Genomic DNA, 23,329 nt, shown 5'->3' on the forward strand with positions numbered 1-23,329 from the left:
TGCTAATTCATTTTCACTCCTGAAGAGTTTTCCAGGAGACTGGGTTTTATTCTAGATAAAAATAGTGATATATTTTAAACTAAGTCCTATAACTAACCACATTTTCTCAACAGCTAGTAGCCTTACTCTCTGAGTGCCTGTATATTTTTCAAGAAGCAGACTCTATATATGTTTGATTTAGTAGGGAACAGACCCATTCTTCTCAGTCACATGGGTGTAAACTACAATAGTGTGAAACAAGAGATAAGTGAGATGAGAATCCAGACCATCATGTTTAAAGCGTAGCATAACTAGTGCCAGTGGGAAGCAAATAACTTGGTGGACAGGGGGAAGATGATCTATGTTGTTGATAAGAATGTGCAAAATGAAAACCAAAGATCAACACAAAACAGTGAATTACAATTATGCAGTTTTACAAATATTTCAAGAAAATATTTTTATTAAGCTAATTCAAAGCAATTCACTGTAAAAAATTATTTGGCTTCAAAGGCTGATCTCTGATAATTTCGGACACTTCACATCAAATCCTATTATTAAACACATTCAAAGTACTGATCTATACATATATATAGATCTGGAGGTTTTGTAATTATTGAAACAGATATTCAATCAAAAGAAACATTGTACTAATATAATGCTATTATCTTGTCATTTAATTCTGCTATAAGAAGTGATTACTGGATTTTGATCTTCATCAAACAATATTAACATTCAGTTCAGGCTTCTAGTTATGAACAGGCAATGATGAGTAATCTGTATGATTAAGGAACAGTATGAGTTCTTGGGTTATTGATAGTGCCACAAAGAATACTCAGAATGGTTTAAAAATGATGAAACAGCTAATGTTACTAAAACTAGGCTAAACAAGTTAATTAGAAAAACTGTCACACCAACTTTCAGAATGGCTATATGCAATGTTTTGTAATGCAATTTACACTTATGATATAACTTGAAAACATTAAACTAGATCGCAAATGGATTTGAATGGAAAACTGTGAACGGCCTACATCTTAGCTTACGGAGCCAATTTCTGCTGAATTCTGTGAAGAACAAATGCCGTAATTTGCACCCAAATACACACTGAAACCGTACCTGCTGTAGATAACACTGACCAGTTTTGAATTATTTCCCCATTCAATAAATGAGCAATAAAATTGTGAAATACATAATATGTATTTTGCAAATTGTGTTTTTAAAGATCCCAAAATGCTTTACGTGCAACAAATAGATGAACCACTTAACCTACCACTGAAATACAATCTGTCCTTGGACAAAATGCAGTAGGTATTTAATAGTGTATGAAAATAACTCTTCTGGGCAGGAAATAAAGAATACCACATCAAATAGAAACCTCAGATGATTGACTGGGAGACTCTCCGAGTTCGACCAGTTGATTGTGATCAACTGGTTGGTGAGTATGACTACATCTACCTGGAATCCTAAAATAGCTACTTTGTGTCTCTGACAAGTGCCAGTTATTTCAAAATAATGGGCACGCTATTTCAGCATCCCTGCATTCCTCATTGCAGGAGGAGAAGGGATGCTTTGAAATAGTGCAGTATTCCGACATTTGGTGCTTATGCCAAATGCCGAAATAGCGTATTTCAAAGAAAACAAAGAAAAATCCAGATAAATTCCAACCAATTCTAGTCAGCTGGTGGCTGTTGGCAGACTTTCAGTAAGTTTTGAACAGACAATAATCTGCATCACAAAACCACTGCCAAAACTAGCACTTGGCAAAGAAGCAGATGAAAGAAGCGGATTGTGAAGACTTATTGGAGTGCCGTTTTCCTCACACCTCTAGCAGTTTAAATTTTTGAAATAGGTGGGCGCAGCACTGATGTCATATTCTGTGGAATGTATAACTGCAATAAACTCAAGGCTGTAAGGAAATTAAACATATGTATCTATCCTCAAACATTTATGACTCAGAAAACATTCCATCATCCTTACCAAACATCGGCTCTGTATTTAAAAAAAAAAAAAAAAACCTATGGAAATTTTCAAAATTACCACTCCCTAACTTTATTTCCCTCTCATATTGTTCTTCCTTTATATCTCTTGATTACATTATTTTTGGAAACAGAACTGTGTATTTTTTTAGGAGATCTGATTGCAACGTTAGCACACAACACATTGTACACTTCTTCAGTTTGCCCCGTGTTGAAGAAGACTATAAAACTATTCTATAATATTTTAAGAAGGGCTTGAATGATAATCATTAACAAATTGGAAACAACATGGTTTAGTACAAGTTGAACCTTTCTAGTTGAGAACGCTTTGCACCTGACCAGAGCTGAACAACAGAATTTGCTGGACTAAAGGAGGTTAATATTGGCTAACAGCATTAGCAACACTTCCGCATCTTACTGAGCTCTTAGAAGACATTGGGGTAAATTACACCTAAATAACAACACAGAACCCTCAGAGCTAGGAATGGGTACTGTGAACAAACTTTATGGGACCCAAGGAAACTTGGCCACACCCATGATAAGTGGTTGTCCGACTAACTAAAATCATGCTGGGTTACAGATTTTGCCAGATGACAGAATGCTGGATTAGAGAGGTTCAGTTTGTAGTTAGGCCAGAGAAGTCTGCAAGTCAAGACTGCAGGATTCTAGTCCTCTCTCCAAAATCAGTGCTGGAAGTCAGTACAGGTAGTCCTTACTTTACAACAATTGACTTACAATACATGGCATTTTCAATGTTTCTAAACTGACCCCAATTTGACTTACGACATTGATTTCAACTTCATTCCACTCAATCCGGCAGTCTAGTGGACTGCAGTTCTGAGTTATGATGTTTCGACTTACGATGCAATCTTCAGGAACCAAATAAGTCATAAGTCCAAGGACTGTCTGTGTATGATAAAATAGCTACATCTCCCATGCAGTTTGCTTTCCTAATGTTACAATCTATAGGAACTGACAAAGTCCTGAGCAACTCCTTGTGGGCCCTGCACTTTGTGGCAGTTAAAGAATTCCCTCAGAGCCTCACTGCGTCCCTTTTGCTCTGCTTCCCAGTTTTTCCGGGGGCAGGGCACAGCCTATTGAGACCTTCTCATCTTTGGCACAGTCATAAATGGGGAAGGTCCCCCACGGGTGTTGGGTTTCCTCCCGCTCCTTCTGAGCTGTCCCAGAGAGCGTGGAGTGGTCTGGGGAGAACCCGGTTCCCTCTCACTCAAGCTGGGTTCCGGCCCAGAGACCTAGGTAGCTGCTGCTAGAGGGGCTGTCTCCCTCAGCCAGAAGTGCAACAGCTTTCTCCCTGGGCCAGTTCCCCAGACACCTCCCCCAGTATTTGCTACTGGCTGTTCCAGCAAGCCTTTTCCTCTTGTAGGTTCTCCTCTGCAGTTACTTCCTCCTTCCTGGTCCATCCCCTCTCTTCCTCCCCATCCTTACCTGAGGGAACCCTTTTAAAGGGTTCCACTGGCCTTAATTGGTTACAGGTGGTTGATGAACCCCAGGTGCTGGATTAGCCTGCTGCTGCAGGCTGATCCTGGATGAGCCTCAGTCCCTGGGAAACATACAAACACTGACCCAACTGCCCACATACTTGTTCTCCATAAGGTTACTACAATCTGCTGTGGTCCCCCACACCTCCCACAAGGGCCAAACCTAAATGTTGTTACTGGATAGTTACATTACAAAAATCTAAAGAAATATGTTCATCACAAATATCAATAATTTTTCCCAGTGAGTGGCTGTTCTGAAATTATGCATTCTAAAACAAGAATTGTGCCAGGTGCATAACATTTCATTGGGTTTATCTGTAAAGTGCTTTTTAAAGAATCCATCTACAGGCTACAAATAGCTAGTACCAACAGAACAACCTCCACCAGAGGCTTCACTCAGCCATCATGTCACCTGGATAATACTGGACAACGAATACATTCAAACATAATGTACCAAAATTGCAAGATGTTTGCTAGATACAAATTATTTTGAGACAAGCCAATCTCTGACTGTAATAATAAGACTAAAAATCCACTGAGGAAGGCAGTCTCTGGTGAATAAAAGAATCATCAAAGATGGTCTCTGAATGTATACGGCCCCAGAATAATTTAATTCTACACTCCAGAATGTACCTAATGGTATATTTTATTGGTGACAGACCACTATGATAAAATCTGTTCATCATATGTGACAAGTAGGAAGAAATGTTTGGTTTTAGAAATTATGGCTCCAAAGGTAACCCTCCAAATATGAAATGACCACAAATCAATGCGATGCTGCCTCCTGAATCTGCTGACAGACATCTCCAGCGCCTCAGCTGGTGCCCAGGATTTTTCCAAACTACAGCAGAAAGAAAATTGACTAGTCTTGATCCATCATTTTCACTGTGTCTGTGGCAGTGCAACTGAAAAGAAATATGTCAGTTTCATTTGAGGGGACTGCTTGAGAAAACTATGAGCAATAGTGAAGGAATGCACTGGTGGTGTTCTGGGAAGAAAGTAGCTGGCTCTCAGTTCCCTGTAGCTCACAGTTTGAAAGACTTTTGGCTTCTCATATGAGCACTGACCTGGTCTGTCTAACCCTCTCCCTCCCTATCTTTCATGTCAAACTTGGACTATTAGCTTAGGTCCTCACCTCAGTTAGGATGTGGTAAAACTATGAAGGTCTATATACATATGCATAAACAAAGGTGAGGGTAGGCAGGGAAATGTACTATTGAGAGAGCAAAAGAAATTTCGGGGAAGTCAGAGAAAAAAAACAAAATATCTAGGAAGTGGCAGAAAATACAATGCAGTAACAATAAAAGATAAGGGTGGAGAGAGACAACAGAAATGTGACACTAAAGGCAACTCAGAAATCGATACACCATGATAAATTACAGAAAAGATAAGGAAAAACATGGGCGTTGAAGTCAGAAAGGGAAAGAAGGTATAATAAAAGAGATGTAAAGTTCTATATAATTTATTTAATAAAAATTGACAATGTTACATTTTAAATCATCACACAACACTGGTATTCCTTTTCATTGCTGAGAGGGACATTTGGTCTTCAGAGGATGACATTACGGGTATGTTTTGCCTTGGGTTAGCAGGTTTAAGACCTTTGGCTCATACGTGCAGGGTAGTTTTTTCAAACCGAAGACATGTATCCTATATCAATTTTTCTGACCATCCACAGAGAGGGCGGCAGACAGGAGAAACCCCCATCGACCTCTCTCTCTTACTCCTCATGACAATGATGAGTACCAGGGCTGACTGTACAGCCCTGATGGTTCGGTTTAGCATGTCTCCACTAGGTGCACTAAATTGACCCCCAGGAGATTGACCCTGAAGGAGTGCATCTTCCAGTAAGTGCTGAAGTAGTCTAAGGCAGGCTCCTTGCCTGCTCCACTTCTGCATGATCCCTAGAAGTGGTCAGCATGTCTGGCTCCTAGGTGCTGGGATAGCCATGGGGGTTCCATATGCTGCTTCCACTCCAAGCATCTGCAGTGCTCATTGGCTTGGAACCAAGGCCAATGAAAGCTGGAAGGGCAGCACCTGCAGGGGTGGTCAGTGCAGAGAGCCCCTACCGCTCTGCCTAGGAACCAGATGGAGGCTGCCTAAGGTAAATGCTGTATGGCCAGTTCCCACACCCCAAACCCACTCCTGCACCCCAAATTCCTGTCCAAGCTCAGAGCTCCACTCACTCTCCCTCCCTCCCAGGGCCTGTCCCAGCCCTAAGCCCCCTTCCATACCCAAACACTCTCCTGGAGCTCATACCCCACCCCACTTCCATACGCCAAACCCCTGCCCCAGCTCTGAGTCCCCTCCTGCACTATGTCTCAGCTCCAGCTCAATGCCCCTTCACACACCCCAAAACTTCATTCTTTACCCCACCTCAGAGCTCACATTCCCAGATGGAACCTTCCCACATCCCAACCCCCTGTTCCAGCCAGGTGAGACTGAGTGAGTATGGGGGAGAGTAAATTGTTCGCTCGTATCATCCTCGGCGGACTCCAGAAGCTCACTGAGAGGTTGTATCCTGAATCCCAGTGCAGATTCCGTGCCAAGAGTTCTACCATTGACATGATGTTCTCCCTGAGGCAGCTGCAGGAGAAATGCAGGGAGCAGAGGAAGCCACTCTATGTCACCGTCATCGACCTGACCGAGGCTTTCGACTCAGTCAGTAGGGATGGGCTGTTTAAACTGCTCCACAAGATAGGCTGTCCACCACGGCTACGCAAGCTGATCCAGTCTTTCCACAAAAACACGAGAGGAACCATCCAATATGACGGCACATCATCGGATGCCTTCAGCATCAGGAGTGGTGTCAAACAAGGACGTGTCCTTGCTCCGACATCGTTCGGGATCTTCTTCACACCCCTCCTGACGCAGCCTTTGGGTCCTCAACAGAGGGCATCTTTTTGTACACAAGATCTGACGGGAAACTGTTTAATCTTGCAAGGCTGAAGGCTAAGTCTAAGGTGTGGGAAGTGCTCATTAGAGACATGCTGTTCGCAGATGACGCTGCTGTAGTGACACACACAGAAGACCAGCTTCAAAAACTGCTGGGTCAGTTCTCCAAAGCATGCAAGGACTTCGGGCTTTCCATCAGCCTAGAGAAGACAAACGTACTTGGTCAGGACATTGCTGAACCTCCATCAATCAGCACTGACAATTACACGCTAGCGATCATCCACGAGTTTACTTACCTCGGGTCCACCATCACCGACACCCTGTTGCTGGAGTCTGAGCTAAACAGGAGGATTGGAAAAGCAGTGACAACTCTGTTCAGACTTAGCAAGAGAATGTGGAACAACAACAAGCTGTACGCTCACACCAAAATGCAAGTCTACAGAGCCTGCATCCTCAGCACCCTCCTCTACGGCAGCGAGTCTTGGATCTTGTACGCCTGCCAGAAAAAGAGGCTGAATGTCTTCCACTTGCGCTGCCTCAGGCACATCCTTGGGATATCATGGAAGGACAGAGTGCCCAACAGTGCTGTCCTCGAGCAAGCTGGAATTCCAACCATGCATACCCTCCTCAGGCAGCGGCGGCTCCGCTGGCTTGGCCACGTCCACAGGATGAATGATGGAAGGATCCCAAAAGACATCCTGTATGGCGAGCTAGCCTCTGGCAAAAGACCTCCCAGACACCCCCAATTGTGCTACAAAGACATCTGTAAGAGGGACCTCAAGGAGGCAGACAATGACCCAGGTAGTTGGGAAGAAGTGGCAGACAACCGCAGCAGCTGGAAGCAGGAACTACACAAGGGCCTTCAGAAGGGCGAGATGAAGATCAGACTGCTGGCAGAGGAGAAGCGAGCCTGCAGAAAGGACAGCAAGGACCTGCCAGACACCCACTACATATACAGCAGATGTAGCAAGGACTGTCACTCTCATGTGGGCCTCCACAGTCACAGTCAACGCTGCAAATGACGATCTTAAATGGACTTACGAAGGGCACGATCCATAGTCTATGCAGACTGAAGGATGCCTTGACCTTGAGCTACCAGGGGGCCCAGGGGATGGATTGAGCAGGGGAGGAGCCTCAGAGAATAAGCAGGGCAGGGCAGGGCAAGGGTGTTTGGCTCTGTGAAATTATAAAGCTGGCAATCCTATAAATAAGTTGAGCACTTCTGTGCTAAAGGGGGATAGGATAACAAACATTAAAGGGCAGATCCAGGTTCACAGGTGACAGTAAAAAGAAAGTCCGAAAGCAGAAGGCTGTGTCTGAGGAGACAGAACCAACCTACTCTGGCAGAGAAACATATTTTTTCACAAGAAGCTTCCACAAGGATCTCTTTATTCTGTAAAATATCCTGACCCCTTTGCTTAGGCAACACACTGCACTGGTAAAGAACAATGTTCTAGTTCTGTCTGTACACATAATACCTCATATAATGGACTAGCATGGAGACAGTGGATATCACATTGAAAAAGCTTACCCTGTGAGACAGCATGCGGAGAGAGGGGCTAACAATTAGGGCCCCCCCGCCTTTTTTTTTTTTTTTAAATTCCTGGCTAGTAAACTTCTTCTATAGAAAGAATAACTCAGACAATCCCTAAAGGCATTACATATATGCTTGTCCACAATGTTTCCACACACATTTCTTACCATCAATTCTGTAAGATTTTTACTGTAGCTTCTGATTTGTGCCAGCAGCTCCTTACCGTCATGACTACTAAAACTCACCAAATGCTAGTAAGGATATTTATATCCATAGCTGCATCTAGGAAGAGAATTCTTTCCATTACTGGTACATACAGTAAGTAATTTATAAACAAGACAGAGTGGAACTATTCACCATAATGTTCCACATCTCATAAGAAGAAAAGTAAAATGTTTTGTGTATTTAATGTTATATCTCAATTACAATATATCTTCATTGTGTCAGCGATGCCCTAAGGACATTTTAGCAAGGGATTACCACAGAAAATGTCCCTTTTGATCTATGAACAATCTTGTGTGACAGAAATACAAGTGCTCCTAGTAGAAACAAAGGATGAAAGCCTCAGATATCTACCCATTTAAATAATACAGGTTGAGCCTCTCTGGTTTGGGACTCTCTTACCTAGCAATGTTTGTCAGCTGGCACGACTTTAGTTAGCTGATGTCCACTTACCATGAATGTGGCCAAGATTCCTCTGGGGCCAAAAAGTTTGTTTACACCCATGAGTCCTGGCTGTCATTGTTCTGTGCTGTTGTTTAGCTCTAATTTACCCTTAAATGTCTTCTAAGAGTTGAGTAAGCAGAGGAAGTGTTGGTAATGGTGCTAGACAATCTTGACCTCTTGTTGTTTGGCAAATTCTCTCATTCAGTACCAGTCAGGTCCTGAAGGTGGCGGACTAGAGAGGTTCAACTTGTAGGAGCCTGAGAAACAAACAATACTAAGGCTGTGTCTACACTAGGACACTACATCAAAGTAGCCTATTTCGAAGTAGCAACATCGCAATTGGCTACTTCAACGCACATTGTCCACACATCCTCTGGGGCTGCTGCTGTCAACGTTCAACGTCAAAGTAGCGACAGTGAACATCAAAAGGAGCTGTCCCAGAAGGAAATGCGGTGCGTCCACACACACAAGCGCTCCTTGTCGAAATAAGGGGCCAGGAAAGTCCGCAGACGGGGTCACAGGCTGGACTAGCCCTTCCAGGGCAACAGCAAGCCGGTCCTTTAAAGGGCCACTCCCAGACACACCTGGCCTGCAGAGCACGAGGCCTGCAGAGCACTAGCCACACTTGCAGACCGACGCACAGAAGCTATGGACCCCCAGCAGCAGCAGCAGCACCTGGAAGCCTTCCACATAGTCACCCAGGAACAAGTGCCCTGCTAGGTGCTGCACGGGAGGCCGCCCAGCAGCTCCTGGCAGGGGGGGCCCTCCCAGGGTGCAGAGGGGGACACCCCTGACCACCAGGCTCCCCTGTTCCTCCCCCACTGTGTGCTCTACCGACTCTGGAGCTACCCCACCAGTTCCGAGTGGTGGGAGCAGCTGGTCATGGGGGAGTGGGACGATGATGAGTGGCTGTGGAACTTCCACATGCGCAAGCAGACCTTCCTGGAGCTCTGCCAGTGGCTCACCCTTGCACTGAGGCACCAGGACACCTGGATGCGGCACACCCACCCCATCGAGAAGAAGGTTGCAATAGCCGTCTGGAAGCTGGCCACGCCAGACAGCACTGCTCCACGGGACACCAGTTCGGAGTGGAAAAGGCCACGGTCAGCGCCGTTGTCATGGAGGTAAGGAGGCCTGGGCATGCACACACTGGAGGGGTGGGGGGGACCGGGGAAGAAGGGGTGCTGGGGAGGGAGGGGCTGGGTGGTGGGGTAGCTGGGGAGGTGCCTGGGAGGGGGCCCTGGGGCACCCTGCACAACCTCAAGGGTGCTTGTGTTCCCTCCCCACAGGTGGTCCGTGTGCTCAATGCCATGCTGCTCCAGAGGGTCATCCATGTTGGGGACCTGGACGCAGTGATCGCCAGACTTGCTGCCATGGGGTTCCCGAACTGCTTCAGGGCCCTGGATGGGACCCACATCCCCATTCACACCCCAGACCATGGCGGGGGAAGATACATCAAGCACAGGGGCTACCACTCCGTAGTCCTGCAGGCCACGGAAAACAGCCAGGGCCGCTTCCAGGATGTCTACGTGGGCTGGGCCGGCCTGGCTACACACACGACAGCCTGCGTCTTCTGGAACTCGGGCGTGTGCCGCTGGCTGGAGGCAAGGACCTACATCCCCCAGAGGGAGAGTCCTCTGGGGGACACCACTGTGCCCCTTTGCCTTGTGGCGGACGTGGCCTACACCCTCCAGCCCTGGCTCATGTGCCCGTACACCGGCCACCTCAATGCCAGCCAGAAGCGGTTCAACACCCGACTGAACCACACCTGCCAGGTGGTGGAGAGGGCCTTTGGCCGCCTGAAGGGCTGCTGGTGGCGCCTCCTTGCCCACCTCGACGTCTGCCTCCAGAACATCCCCCAGATTGTGGGCATGCACTGCACGCTCCACAACACTGTGGAGAGCAAGGGGGAGGCCTTCGTCCAAGGGTGAGCACTTGACACCGGCACAGGCTTCCCCCAGCTGGCTGCTGCACCCAGTCGCAGGCCCACCGCAAGGGGGTATGGGTCTGTGAGGCCCTGCGGGACCATTTTGATCAAGGAGACCACTGAGCACCTCCCTGGCCTTCCCTGGAGGGCCCCACACACTGCCCCCACCGCCTGCACACCCCCCCCCCCACAAGCACACATCTCAGGTTCTTTGGAAAATAAAACCGTGGATTATTGAAAACTGGTAACTGTGTTATATTCATAATAAAACCTGAAAACAATATGCACAGGAGGACAGCTATATACAAGGGGAACAACTATATACAAATGGGGGACCAGTGGATGGCTTGGCTGTCGGCCCATCAATCTGTGGTGGATGTAGAGGGACACGTCCCCCAGCGGGTACGGGTCATGGACCCCGCCCCTTGTCCGCAGTCCCTGGCACGGCCGGCTGGGGGCCAGGAGGACTGGCAGGTACAGCTGGGAAGCCTCCACTGGCTGGTCTTCAGCCCCAGCGGGTTCTGGTCCTGGAGGGCTGGCAGGTGGTGCACCAGGCAGCGTAGCAGGGGAAGAGGCAGGTGGGGTGGCAGTGGGGGCATCAGGTGGAGTGGCAGTGGGGCAACGAAGGGCGAGAGCCGGGTGACAGACTCCCGGATCGACCCAGCTATGTCTGAGAATATGCCTATGAACTCCTGCCACGCTGCCCAGTGCTGGGTGGACTGCTCCCTGTCAACGCAGAGTTTCTCCTCAGCCACCTCCTCCTGTCGCCGCAGAGCTGTCAGGAGCTGGGGGTCCACAGGGACCATCCCCTGGGTCTGGCGGTGGCATGCCCATCCTGCTGGCCTTGGAGATGTCCCCGGGCACTGGCAGTGGCTGACCTCCGGCAGGCTCTCAGGGACCACGGAGGGTGCCTGGCTGCCTGGGACCTCAGATGGTGAAGCTGCGGAGAGTTAGAGAGGGAGGGGAAGGCTGTTAGTACTATGCCCTGGCCTGTGGCCCATTCCCTCCACCCCCTTTGGGTGCTGGGTCTCTGTCTCCATCGGTGGACAAAAGTATGACTAGTGGGGTTCCGCAGAGGTCTGTTTTAGGACCGGTTCTGTTCAATATCTTCATTAACGATTTAGATATTGACATAGAAAGTACACTTATTAAGTTTGCAGATGATACCACGCTGGGATGGGTTGCAACTTCTTTGGAGGATAGGGTTATAATCCAAAAGGATCTGGATAAACTGGAGAAATGGGCTGAGGTAAACAGGATGAAGTTTAATAAGGACAAATGCAAAGTGCTCCACTTAGGAAGGAACAATCAGTGTCACGCATACAGAATGGGAAAGGACTGCCTAGGAATGAGTACAGCAGAAAGGGATCTAGGGGTTATAGTGGACCACAAGCTAAATATGAGTCAACGGTGTGATGCTGTTGCAAAAAAAGCAAACGTGACTCTGGGATGCATTAACAGGTGTGTTGTGAATAAGACACGAGAAGTCATTCTCCCACTCTACTCTGTGCTGATTAGGCCTCAGCTGGAGTATTGTGTCCAGTTCTGGGCACCGCAGTTCAGGAAGGATGTGGAGAAATTGGAGAGGGTCCAGAGGAGAGCAACGAGAATGATCAAAGGTCTAGAGAACATGACCTATGAAGAAAGGCTGAAAGAATTGGGCTTGTTTAGTTTGGAAAAGAGAAGATTGAGGGGGTACATGATAGCAGTTTTCAGGTATCTAAAAGGGTGTCATAAGGCAGAGGGGGAGGGAACTTGTTCTTCCTTACCTCTGAGGACAGAACAAGAGGCAATGGACTTAAATTGCAGCAGGGGAGGTTCAGGTTGGACATTAGGAAAAAGTTCCTAACTGTCAGGGTGATCAAACACTGGAACGAATTGCCAAGGGAGGTGGTAGAATCTCCATCACTGGAGATACTTAAGAAGAGGTTAGATAGATGGCTTTCAGCGATGGTCTAGAAAATGCTTGGTCCTGCCATGAGGGCAGGGGGCTGGACTCAATGGCCTCTCGAGGTCCCTTCCAGTCCTACTCTTCTATGATTCTATGGTGGGTGTGGTGTCCCTGTTGGGTGTCCCTATTGGATGGTCCCCCTGCTCCTGGGGTTAGGGCACAGTGCTGTCCATGGGTGTGGGTGCTGACGGGCGCTGATGGCCATGCCGCCGTCCTGGAACTGTGCTGTGGCTGGATAGTTGCAGGTTGGGGTCCACTGGGGGTGTGTGGGGCTCCCAGTTATGTCTGGTGCCCCTGCCCCATGGCCCAGGGGTGTGTGCCCTGTGGGGTATGTACCTGACCATCCACTGCTGTGACTGGGGGAACCCCGGTGTGTGGACGCCTGGCTGGTACTCCGGGAGGGGAGGTCTATGAGAAGCACCCCCTCCTTGCTGCTGGACCCCTCCTCCGCTGTCCCATGGGGTGACTCCTCAGGTGGGTCCTGGGGTGCGGGGCTGGCCTCCAGCTCCGAGGCCTGCTAGGGCTCATTGGCCATGGTGTGAATGGTGGCCGGGGGAGGGGGGGTGAGGTGTCCCGGAGGCCCAGGATGGTCCTGAGCTCCCTGTAATAGGGGCAAGCAGTGAGGGCAGCCTCAGACCGGCTGGCCAAGTCCTGGGCCTGGGGGTAACCCTGCCGCAACTCCTTCACCTTGCTCTGGACGTGATCGAGAGTGTGGGCAGGGTGAACCCGAGTGGCCAGGTCCTCGGCCAGTTGGATGAATGCTTCCGTGTTCTGCCGATTGCTCCCCATCACGTGGAGCACCTCCTCCTCACCCCAGAGCCCCAGCAGGTCTTGGAACTCGGCCTCCAACCAGGAGGGGCCCCATCCCTTTTTGGTCCCCCATTTGGCTGCTGGGGGTGCCTGGGTCCCCTTGCAGGGGAAGCCCTGCGGGTGCTCTGGGGGCTGGCTGGCTACTATGGGTGGTGGTTTGGATCCTCTGGAGGATGTGCAGGGCTAGCACCCATGTGTGCTGCTGCCTGCATGCTCTCAGCTTTCTGCCACAAGAAATCCAGGTCCGTGGTGCTTTAAAGGCTGCTGTGCACAGGAACCACAGAGCCCCGCAGGGGCTGGACATCGCGTCTCAAACCCTCAGCTGATTGCCACCATGGAGGACTCCACTATTTCAAAGTAGTGAGACACGGATCGTCTACACACAACCTACTTCGACGTTCAACATCGAAGTAGGGCGCTACTCCCATCTTCAGATAGGAATAGCGATTCTGACGTCTTGCTGCCTAACGTCAATTTCAATGTTGAAATAGCGCACGGTGTATGTAGACGTGACACATCCTATTTCAATGTTGTGCTGGCTCCTTCGAAGTGGCCAGCTAGTGTTGACACATCCTAAGTGTCACACAGTATAAATGTTTATATACTATTTTGTTCCTGGTGAGTATATTGACAGTGCAACGTACTGCTCATTTTGCAGAATTTGGACAGAAGCAAAAATCTTCTAGGGGTTTCACAGTATACATTTGAAGTTGTCAAGACCCAGTTAAAAGCATCTGATGTAAATAACTTAAGAGCATAAGGATGTAAGAGCTGCAGTACTGGGACAGATCATGATCCATCTTTCACAGTGTTCTGTCTTTCAGACTAGCCAATATCAGTTCTTCAGGTACAGAACATGGCAATTATGGAATGACCCAGTCATCTTACACTCTTAGTTTCTGGTAGTCAAATGTTCTGGATTACTCTGACTATGGGGTCATATCTCTGCCTGTCTTGTCTAACAGCCATCAACAGACAAATGCTCCATGAATTTACCCAGTTCTTTTTGAATCAATTGTACATTTGGCCATCACATCCCAAGCCAAGGAGTCTGGTATCTTAATTGTGCAGCATGTGAAAAGGTATGTCTGCTACTTATTAATTTTATCAGGTGACTCCAGGATTCTGTATTGTGGCACACCATTCATGGTTTCATAGACCTTACCACACAGCCCCCCGCTTAGTCATCTCTTTTCCTAAATGAACAACTCTTCATCTTTTTTAGTCTCCTTTCATATGGAGACATTCCATGCCCTTGCTCATCTTAGTAGCCCTTCTCTGAAATATTTGCAGTTCTACTATAACTTTTGAGATGGAGCAAGCATAACTGGACATAACAGATTTATACAGTGACATTGTGAAAACTAAACATTAAATTATATATGAGGAGTGAATTTACTGAGATTTTAAGAAAACCTTTAACTTCATCATATGTAGTGAAATCCCTTCGATTTGGTGCCTCCTCCTCCACTCCTTTAGGCATTTCACTGACATATCAGTGCACAGTGATCTAGAAATTCTGTGCAAGCAGCAGCAAATGACAATATTGCTGTACCAGACGAAATTCTAGAAAACAACAAAGTATGGCCCATTGTGCTTGAATGGTATATTTAAAGCAACAGAAATGCATTGAAACTTCTTTTTAACTTGTGAGGCTGTTAACCAAGAAAAAAGGAAAAAGTTGTTTGAAAGAAAATTCATTTGAAGGGCCTTGATATTTTGGCCTTCGTTACCAACGTTCCATTTTCTTCAACCAAAGATACTGATTTGTAGCTGTTGTAAACTTTAATGGCTTTATAATGCTGATTCCCACCCCTCTCCCCTGCAACCTACTATAAACAGTCTCTTCTTTTATTACCCTGTTCCTATCCTGTATACAGAAAGGCCTGTTTCAATCAACTTGAGAGCAGAATGATTGAGACCATCACCATTAGTCTTAATGGATCTCTAATAGCAACTGTAAGCAGGCCTTTATTTCACTCTAAAGACTTCAATCCCCATCAGTGCAAATGGGCAACATAATAAGGTATTCTCCTCTCTTCCTCCAACAGCCTTCAAATTTACCAGTCCAAGTTACTTAGAAAGAGACTGAATGAAACTTCAGTGTGTGGAGTTTTTTGTTTGCTTGGTTTTTTTGTTTTTTGTTTTTGTATGTGTGGAATTAACGATAATTAAATTTTCTAAATAATAATTAACAGGTAAATCTTTAAAAATTCCAGTAATGCCTTAAAGACTAACAATTTTATTATGTCATAAGCTTTTGTGAGTCACAACTCACTTTGTGAGATGCATGAAGTGAAAGAAAAAGAAACATATAGAGATACAGAGATGGGAGTGTTACATCAGAGCTAATTCAATCAGCGTAGATGGGGACAATATCGAAAGTGAAAAAGTACTTATTGTAATGAGAGAGCCATTCCTGTTTTCCATTTCCAAGACTAAAACTCATTATCTTGTTTAAAAACCTTAAACTGAACTCCACAGATGCTGTATTCAAATCTCCTTCATTTATGCAGATTATTACATCATTTCAGGAAAGAAAGAAATTACACCTCAAACCCACAATTGCAAGTATATGGTTTTCATTTACAGTGATAGTGGTAGTTGTGACATTTAACCATAGATTTTCAATTAGCTAATTTACTTTCAATATTAGATGGAAGAAAACAGCCTCTGCTGTGACCAAGCTAGGAGGGAACACACATACCTCACAAGGTGAAAGACATAAAAGAGATTGAGCAACTGATAGTTGACAAATAGGGTACAAATGAAATAGAGCCTAGCAGAGTGATAAGCATGCTGGAATGTTTTACATTTCTGGGGCGGGAGGGGGCGTAAAGTGGGATATATTACAATATATTTGTTTAGCATTAACTTCCTTAATAGGAAAAACAACAGTGTGACTGGAAAATTCTAATGTTCTGAGACATTACAGAAGTGGTTCTGTGTATTACAGAGCATATGGGGTAATGTACGGTGTCAGACACAAATGTGCTTTTTCATCATGTGAGGAGCAAGTCAGAAAGGCTGATTTTCTTTTCCTTTGTTTTTAAATGCAACTTATCACCTGCTAAAACCAAAGGGCTTCCAATTCATTCATTCCATTACCTTATGTGAACTCTCTTGAGAATTAAGCAATAGTTTTCCAGCCTCATAGGGACTATGGTAAACACAAACTTTTATCTCACAAACTATAATTTTTAAATTGCTAACATACACAAGAAGGGCATAATCCTCCACTGATTACATCACTGTCTACTGCCATGGAAATGACTGTATAATCACAAACATAGGTTTCTAGTGACCTCACTTTACTAGAAATGAGGGAAATTTGGGTGGAACGGGAAAGACACTGGGAGGAAACACATACATACACCAAGATACTATGGGGAAAACATTTTATGACTGCAAACACTGAAAAAATGGAAAGTTAAAGTTAGAGGTGCAGTTGACCACTAGATGTTCTCCAGCTCAAAAGCAAAATGGCAGTATGATTTTTTACTTATATAGGTCCATGAGCGTCAACAGTTCTATACAATACATTCACTGTGTCAAACACATGTCAGGTGTCTGCCCTGAAGGGCTTACAGTCTAACTGCATGAGCATTAACAGCAAATTGAGAATGGCTATTTTAGCTGGAATCCTTCATGGAACAAGTACGTTTTTTTATGAGTGGGAGGAAGGGAAGTATAAGGTTGCTACAGGAATGAGGTAGTATGAAGCAAGGCATAACTTCATAAGTTGGGACAGAATCCTACAGATTATTTGGTATTCTGGTCCTCCATCCAAACAAACTCATAAATATGTGCCCATCTTTCAGCTGTTGAACAGATATCCCATGTGTTGCTGGAATTACTCAAGGATTGGAATGTTAGAAGTTGTGTTCAAGTGCTTTGGTGCAGCTTCAAGCCTAGGTGAAGGAAGGAAGTCTGAGAGGAGGTGAGTCTGAGAGGAGGTGGAAATAATGATCTGATATTCAAGGAGAGCCTTTTATCTTGAAGGATCCCAAAGCAATACACAAACTACATATACAAATCTATAAATGCAGCTCAGGTAACTGCTCACTAGAACACAGCCATCTCTGGGATGGAAGGCAGCAGTCTGATAGTGCACTGGGACACTACGCAATAGTTTAAGTGATAACATCATACTCAAATAAAAGGGCAGGTGGAATTTTAGCTAAAAGAAGTTTGATAATTGGCATCCTGTAAGACTTCTGCATTAAAAGATGAACCAACTTTATATTTCCTTCAATCTGATATAATCTGATATGGCAACTTCCTTAAACATCTTTAGAAAACATTACTGAAAGAAGATTAGGCATCTTCGGAGTCCAATTGTATTAAACGCAATGCCATGTTTCATTGTAGGCCTGCATGATCAAAAGACTACACTGTGCAGATAATAATGCTCTCTTGTACAATATGCGTGAAATGCATAGCAAAAGGCGGCTGCAAAGTGATATGACTCCTCTGGTTATTTCCTGGGTGTACAGCCTCCTCATACTCAAGTGGGGAGGGAAGCCATACTGCCTCACTGTAAATTCCTTCTTCCTAGTTATTCAAAAATACAGGCGATTAAATTACGCCTTGTGGAAGGGATCACTGTCTACTTATTACTGTTTTAGACTTTGAAAATCAAAAGCCCAAGCTACACAAAGAAACAGGCTGAGCTGCCCTGCCATTTTTTGTGTTCTGAATTGAGACTGTTATGAACTTGTAACCTCAGGAAGATACCGGTATAAGGATTGAAGGAGTGACTCCCACCAGACCCAGTGCTGGAGTTGGTAGGGTGAATGGGGGAAGAGGCAATCTCTGATGAGCTTATTGGCATGGACATATTTAACTTTTTGTAATAAGTTCTTTTTTGTAATGCTTTCACCTTAAGAATAAAAGTGTTTGCTTAAAGCTGTGTGGTAACTAATAACTGTGGGCAATTACGCTGTGTGCAGTTGTTGAAGAGAGATAGCTAAGTGCAGATGCCGGCCTATTTAAGCTACCTGATTTACTAGAAATATTACAGCATAGACAGGATTCCCCCATGCAAAAACACAGTCAGCAAGGAAAGAGACATGGGAACTGGAAGCTTAAACATGGGTGCTCTTGCTGGATCACCGAGGGAAAATATACGTACAGTTGCCTTGAATTGTGACACAATCTTCAAATACACTTGAACATCTTTAATCCATCAACCTTGGGAAATAGGCAATGTCAGACAATGGAATTTTCTGGACCACAGATGTTCATGTATATTTTTTTTTTGAAGGTGAAAATAACATTTTGCAAAGTACCAAATTTTTATTTCACGTGTAACAGACAGCAAAGCACATGAGGTCTTGGAGGAAGGGCGTGCAAACGTGCAAGGAGTGGGGCTGCATGGAGCCTAGATGTCACGGGGATGGAGCGTGCTTAACATAGCACCTTAATCTCTGGGGCACATATAGTTCTGCCTACCCCACTTGCTCCCAAGCACTGACCCCTCCCCCACTGCTATTGGAGAACAGGGGAGAAAGCCTCTGGATAAGTGCTTCGCTGCTGTTCCCTCAGTTGAGGAGCAACAGCATGCAGAGTTGCTTCCTCCTTGCCCTGTTAGAGTCCAAACCCTGGATGTTCCCAGATCACAGACACCTAGATTAGGAAGGTTTAAGTGTATCTATTTTAAGAATAAAACAACAAAAATAAATTTTACTGGTAAGACTCAAGGACAACATTCATAAGTACTGAGCAGGTTTCCTGAGCACTACCAATGCTCTTCAGTTAATAATCATCCCATCTCCTGTTTTACCAAAAAACAGCTTCTCTGTTGATCCCGATAAATGGTGCAGCATTTTTCTACTGCAGGTAACAGTTACAGCCGAGGTCACTAATCTCATTTTAACTTGCTGCAAAAGCTGCATTTACCTCCAGGCCTATGTATGAACCTAAACACCACTACCCAGGCCTCTTTCACTTTGATTCTTCTTAATACATACTTATTTTACATGTGATTTGTGGAAAGTGAAACTTCTTTGGATTTATACTTTTCATCTCCAAAATATCATAGCAATGATTATTAGTGCACATATCACTGAAAAACCAAACTTTAGTCTATAGAGGTTCAGCCTAAAATGCATGTTCGGTGCTTATGCCCTGAAGACTCCATCCAATGACCATTCAAATCAGTGAAAAGACTAACTGATATGGATGAGCTCTGGAAGAGACAGTATGTTAGTGAATCAAAGTCCAGAACATTTAAAGTGTTCAAGAACTGTAAGTACAAGGAACAATTCTCCTCCTCAACCCACTTTGATTATATTGGCTTCCATTCGAATTCACCCTTTGTTCATTCAAGAGTCCCATGTCACATCATTCTTCTTTCCAGCCAATAAAGAGCAGATGGGATTTTTTCCACTGGAGGTCATCAGTGCCATTTTGAGATCTGCCATAGGAGTCACTGCAGAACACACACCACAGAGGCTGCAAGCTGCGTTACTGAATACCCAGACCTTGCTGGGTCAGAAAAACCAAGGCACAGTAAGAGTCCAGATTCTGAAATTAAGACCAGATCTCTCATTACTTCATAAATCAAAAACTTCATAGACAACATTTTCTCTCGTGCTTTATTAACTTCTCTGGCTCTAACAGCATTATTTCCTCAGCTGTAATATGCTTCTACTCCTTCACAGTTGTGCTCTTCTCCCACTGAAGGCAACAGAAGTTTGAAACTAACAAGAATTAGATGCTACTGCTGCAGAGATTGGTTGCAGGAATGAGGAAGATCTTCCCTTTACTGCTGGGGGCAGGTGGGTAAAAAGAATGATATTGTAAAACGATGATGAATGTTCATGTCTATGAGTTTGTGTAAATATGCATGCAAAGAAACAAAACAGAAGAAATAAGTGTGAGATTCTTTGTCCATTTCAAATATAAGAGGAAGAAAATATGTTCCTCTGTCCCACAAAGAAAGTGAAGTTAAAGAGTTGGTTATCTTTATTTTTATTTAACTTTTTTTTAGCAAGACAATACCTTAGGAACAGGATTGTCCTCACCAGAACTGACCTACACACCATTTACTCCATCTCCCATCTGGGAGTGGCCAATTTTGGAGCTCTAAGAGGAAGGCATAAAACTCTCCAGAATGCATATCAATGGCACTCACTCAATTTACACTGCAGGGAATCTGGCCTTTTTCTGGCAAGCCAAAGCTATGCTAGTATTTCCAAAGTTTAGAGGAGACAGAAGACTCATGTCTCTGTCAAAAACAGATACATTACATCTACCGTCTGTCAAATAAAATAAAACATCATAGTGTGCTTGAGGGTTAAATCCCATATATGCATTTGTCACTACTGTTCATTTTGATGTGGGCTCAGGCTGCTCTGTAGCTTTATGCTCTCTCTGCCATCTTTTCAAATTTCTTCCAGAGTCAGTCAGCCAGCTTATTATAATAATTATTACCAATAGTGGTTACAGCAGGGAGCTAGGAGCCAGGAATAATAGGTTTAGTTCCCAGAGCTAAAAAAGACTGTAGCAAGCTGGAGTAGGGGAAAAACATCCACAGGAAACAAAAATTTCAAATCATCCATTAAAAAATACTCCATTATTCGTTTCTGAGCTGCGGTCACATTCTCAAATTAAAATTAAATATTGTTGCTGCAGAGATTGTTTAAACGGAATTCTCTGCATCCATTGTTTTGGACCACTGTACTAAAGTTTCTTGTCTGTACTCTAATTGTTCTTAGTATCTGACTCTCATTGGGCTTATAAGTTTACTGTCTTGCCCTAATAATTTAAAAAGCTTTAGCCTCTACCAGTCTGGGAATGTGAGTCAGAAGAGAGACTTTAAAATTTGAGTAAAATTTCTAATGTTAAATATTATAATTTGTATCTGTTTAATCTCTAGATCTGATGCATACAGAATAATGCTGGTCTTGTCTTCCACTATTGCTGTCTGGTATGGCTGATCAAGTGTTGATTTTGACTGTTTCCACTTAAACATTCTGTTCCTGGTCTCACTAGAAGTTGGAAGACTGTGGTGTTCTGCATGTATGTAGGTATGTATCTATGTGGATACCTTTTGATTATCCTAAAGTAATTGTTGTAAACCCATATTCTGCCACAGCAAGGTTATGCAACAGCGAGAAAAGCATTTCTAACAAAAGAAGTCTTGAAAGGCAAGTGATCTGGTGTTTAAAAACTTTTTAAAAATACACATGTGCACTATCAGTTCTAGGGAATTGATGGCATTTAAATCTAATCTTGGAAAAACTGTTTGATACCAGGAACTCTTCCTTTTCATTCTCACAACCTGTGTAAACTGGCCTAGCAGATTTCAGTTTGCACCCTCCCATAAAGGGTCGTCTTTACAGGCTTTGTTTGTGGTCCACTGCCAGATCGCACTTTGGAGCAAAACATTAAATGGCTGTTACTGTAGCCAGGTGAATCTGGCATCCATGTGTTTAATGGAAGCTTCATACATATGCATCTAATATTTTTCATAACTTTGCTTCAAAGACCCAGAAAAGTTAGTTTTAACGTCTGCCTTTCCCAAGGTTAAGTGTTCAGACAGATGACAGTATTACAGCACTGTGAATCATAGCATAGCATTATATAGCTTAGGCAATCCTCAAACAATACAATTCTGTTCTAAAAAAGTAAGAGAGACTTCAGTCTCACAGTGCCGCTTAGCTGTAAAGTCTTTCCATGTAGTTCCCCTAAGTTGGGTTATTTCAGCTCCTGATTTAATTTTTGCAATATGTTCCAAACAGGTGACAAAAAAAACTTTTGATCACTGCCTTCAGTTTTCCGTCCTCATCAGTTAACGAGCATACATGGGGAGACTTCCAACATATCTCACAGCAATTTAAAAAACACCAGTAAGAGCTTGAAGTTGCTGTCGTTCTTTGGGACTGACACTGGATGCCTACATGAGCAAAACTGAATGCCACACTCAAGGTAGACTGCAAGAAATAGGGCAGACAATTCCCAGAACTTGCTCTTTAGTCTATAATTAGAATAATTAAGCCAGTAACAAAGGAAGTTGTGCAGTACTATGCTAGTTAACCAGAAGCCAAAGCAGTCTCTGTTAGGCATTCCATTCCTTGGTGCTTACCTGGGCAAGCAAGTATAATACAGGGATAAGTTACTGAAAACCTATTCACCATACTTCAAGTTCTACCAATCCTAAGGGATCCAACTTTTACCTTTAGGTCAACATATAATTGAGATATTACTCAACTATGACTGTGAGCCAGTCCTTAACTAAAGATTTATTATTAAGAGAATTTATCACATGGTTAAGGAATCATATACACAAGTGATTTTTGGTGTTCATAGATAGGGATTATAGCAGTGCTGTTATATGCACTGACTTGTAAACAACAAGCAGTCCTGTAGCACTTTGGAGACTATCACATTTACTTATTAGGTAATGAGCAGCTAATAAACAAACTTGTTAGTCTTTAACGTGCTACAGGACTGCTTGCTTTTTGATTAACACAGCTATCCCTCTGAGACTTGTAAAAAGTTTCTCTGGCATCATCTCAAAAGTCAAAATTCAAATGCCCCTTAGATGTAAAGTCCTTCTGTATATTATAATAATATGGAGATACACATCTCATAGAACTGGAAGGGACCTCAGGAGGTCACTGAGTCCAGTCCCCTGCCCTTTTGGCAGGACCAAGCATCATCCCTGACAGATTTTTTTTTAATTTATTTGCCCCAGACCTCTAAATGGCCTCCTCAATGGTTGAACTCACAACCCTGGGTTTAGCAGGCCAATGTTCCAACCACTGAGTGAGCCCTCCCCCTGAAGGAGGTAGTCCCAGGTATTCCAAATAACTCCTTGAAAGATCTCAGTGTCACAACAAACTGTTTCTGCTCAAAGTTCAGCAGACAACAGATGAAAGGATCAGGCCCCAGATTTCAATTTGCAGCTGAAGCCTGCTGTTTAGTCTTCAGAGTGTGGAACGTGACCAAAAGTTCTTTGCTCAGCACACACAGTGCCATCAGTTTGAAGTTCACCTTCTATTTCCTAAGCAGACACAGACAACTGAACAAAAAATACAGTAAAGTAGCACTTTAAAGACTAACAAAATAATGTATTAGGTGAGCTTT

At 44.5% G+C, this 23,329-nt stretch overlaps 1 protein-coding gene and 1 long non-coding RNA gene across 4 annotated transcripts in view; one reads left to right on the forward strand and one right to left on the reverse strand.

Annotated features, from left to right (window-relative positions):
- RBKS (ribokinase) overlaps window positions 1-23,329 on the reverse strand; it is a 105,767-nt gene that overhangs the window by 76,941 nt on the left and 5,497 nt on the right. The window lies entirely within an intron of this gene.
- Window positions 19,707-21,299, forward strand: LOC142010274 (uncharacterized). Its single transcript, XR_012644753.1, has 3 exons — window positions 19,707-19,747; window positions 19,900-20,016; window positions 21,117-21,299. It is a non-coding gene; the product is annotated as an uncharacterized LOC142010274 (long non-coding RNA).

The sequence above is a fragment of the Carettochelys insculpta genome, chromosome 3 (genome assembly GCF_033958435.1).
Source record: "Carettochelys insculpta isolate YL-2023 chromosome 3, ASM3395843v1, whole genome shotgun sequence".
Lineage (NCBI taxonomy): Eukaryota > Metazoa > Chordata > Testudines > Carettochelyidae > Carettochelys > Carettochelys insculpta.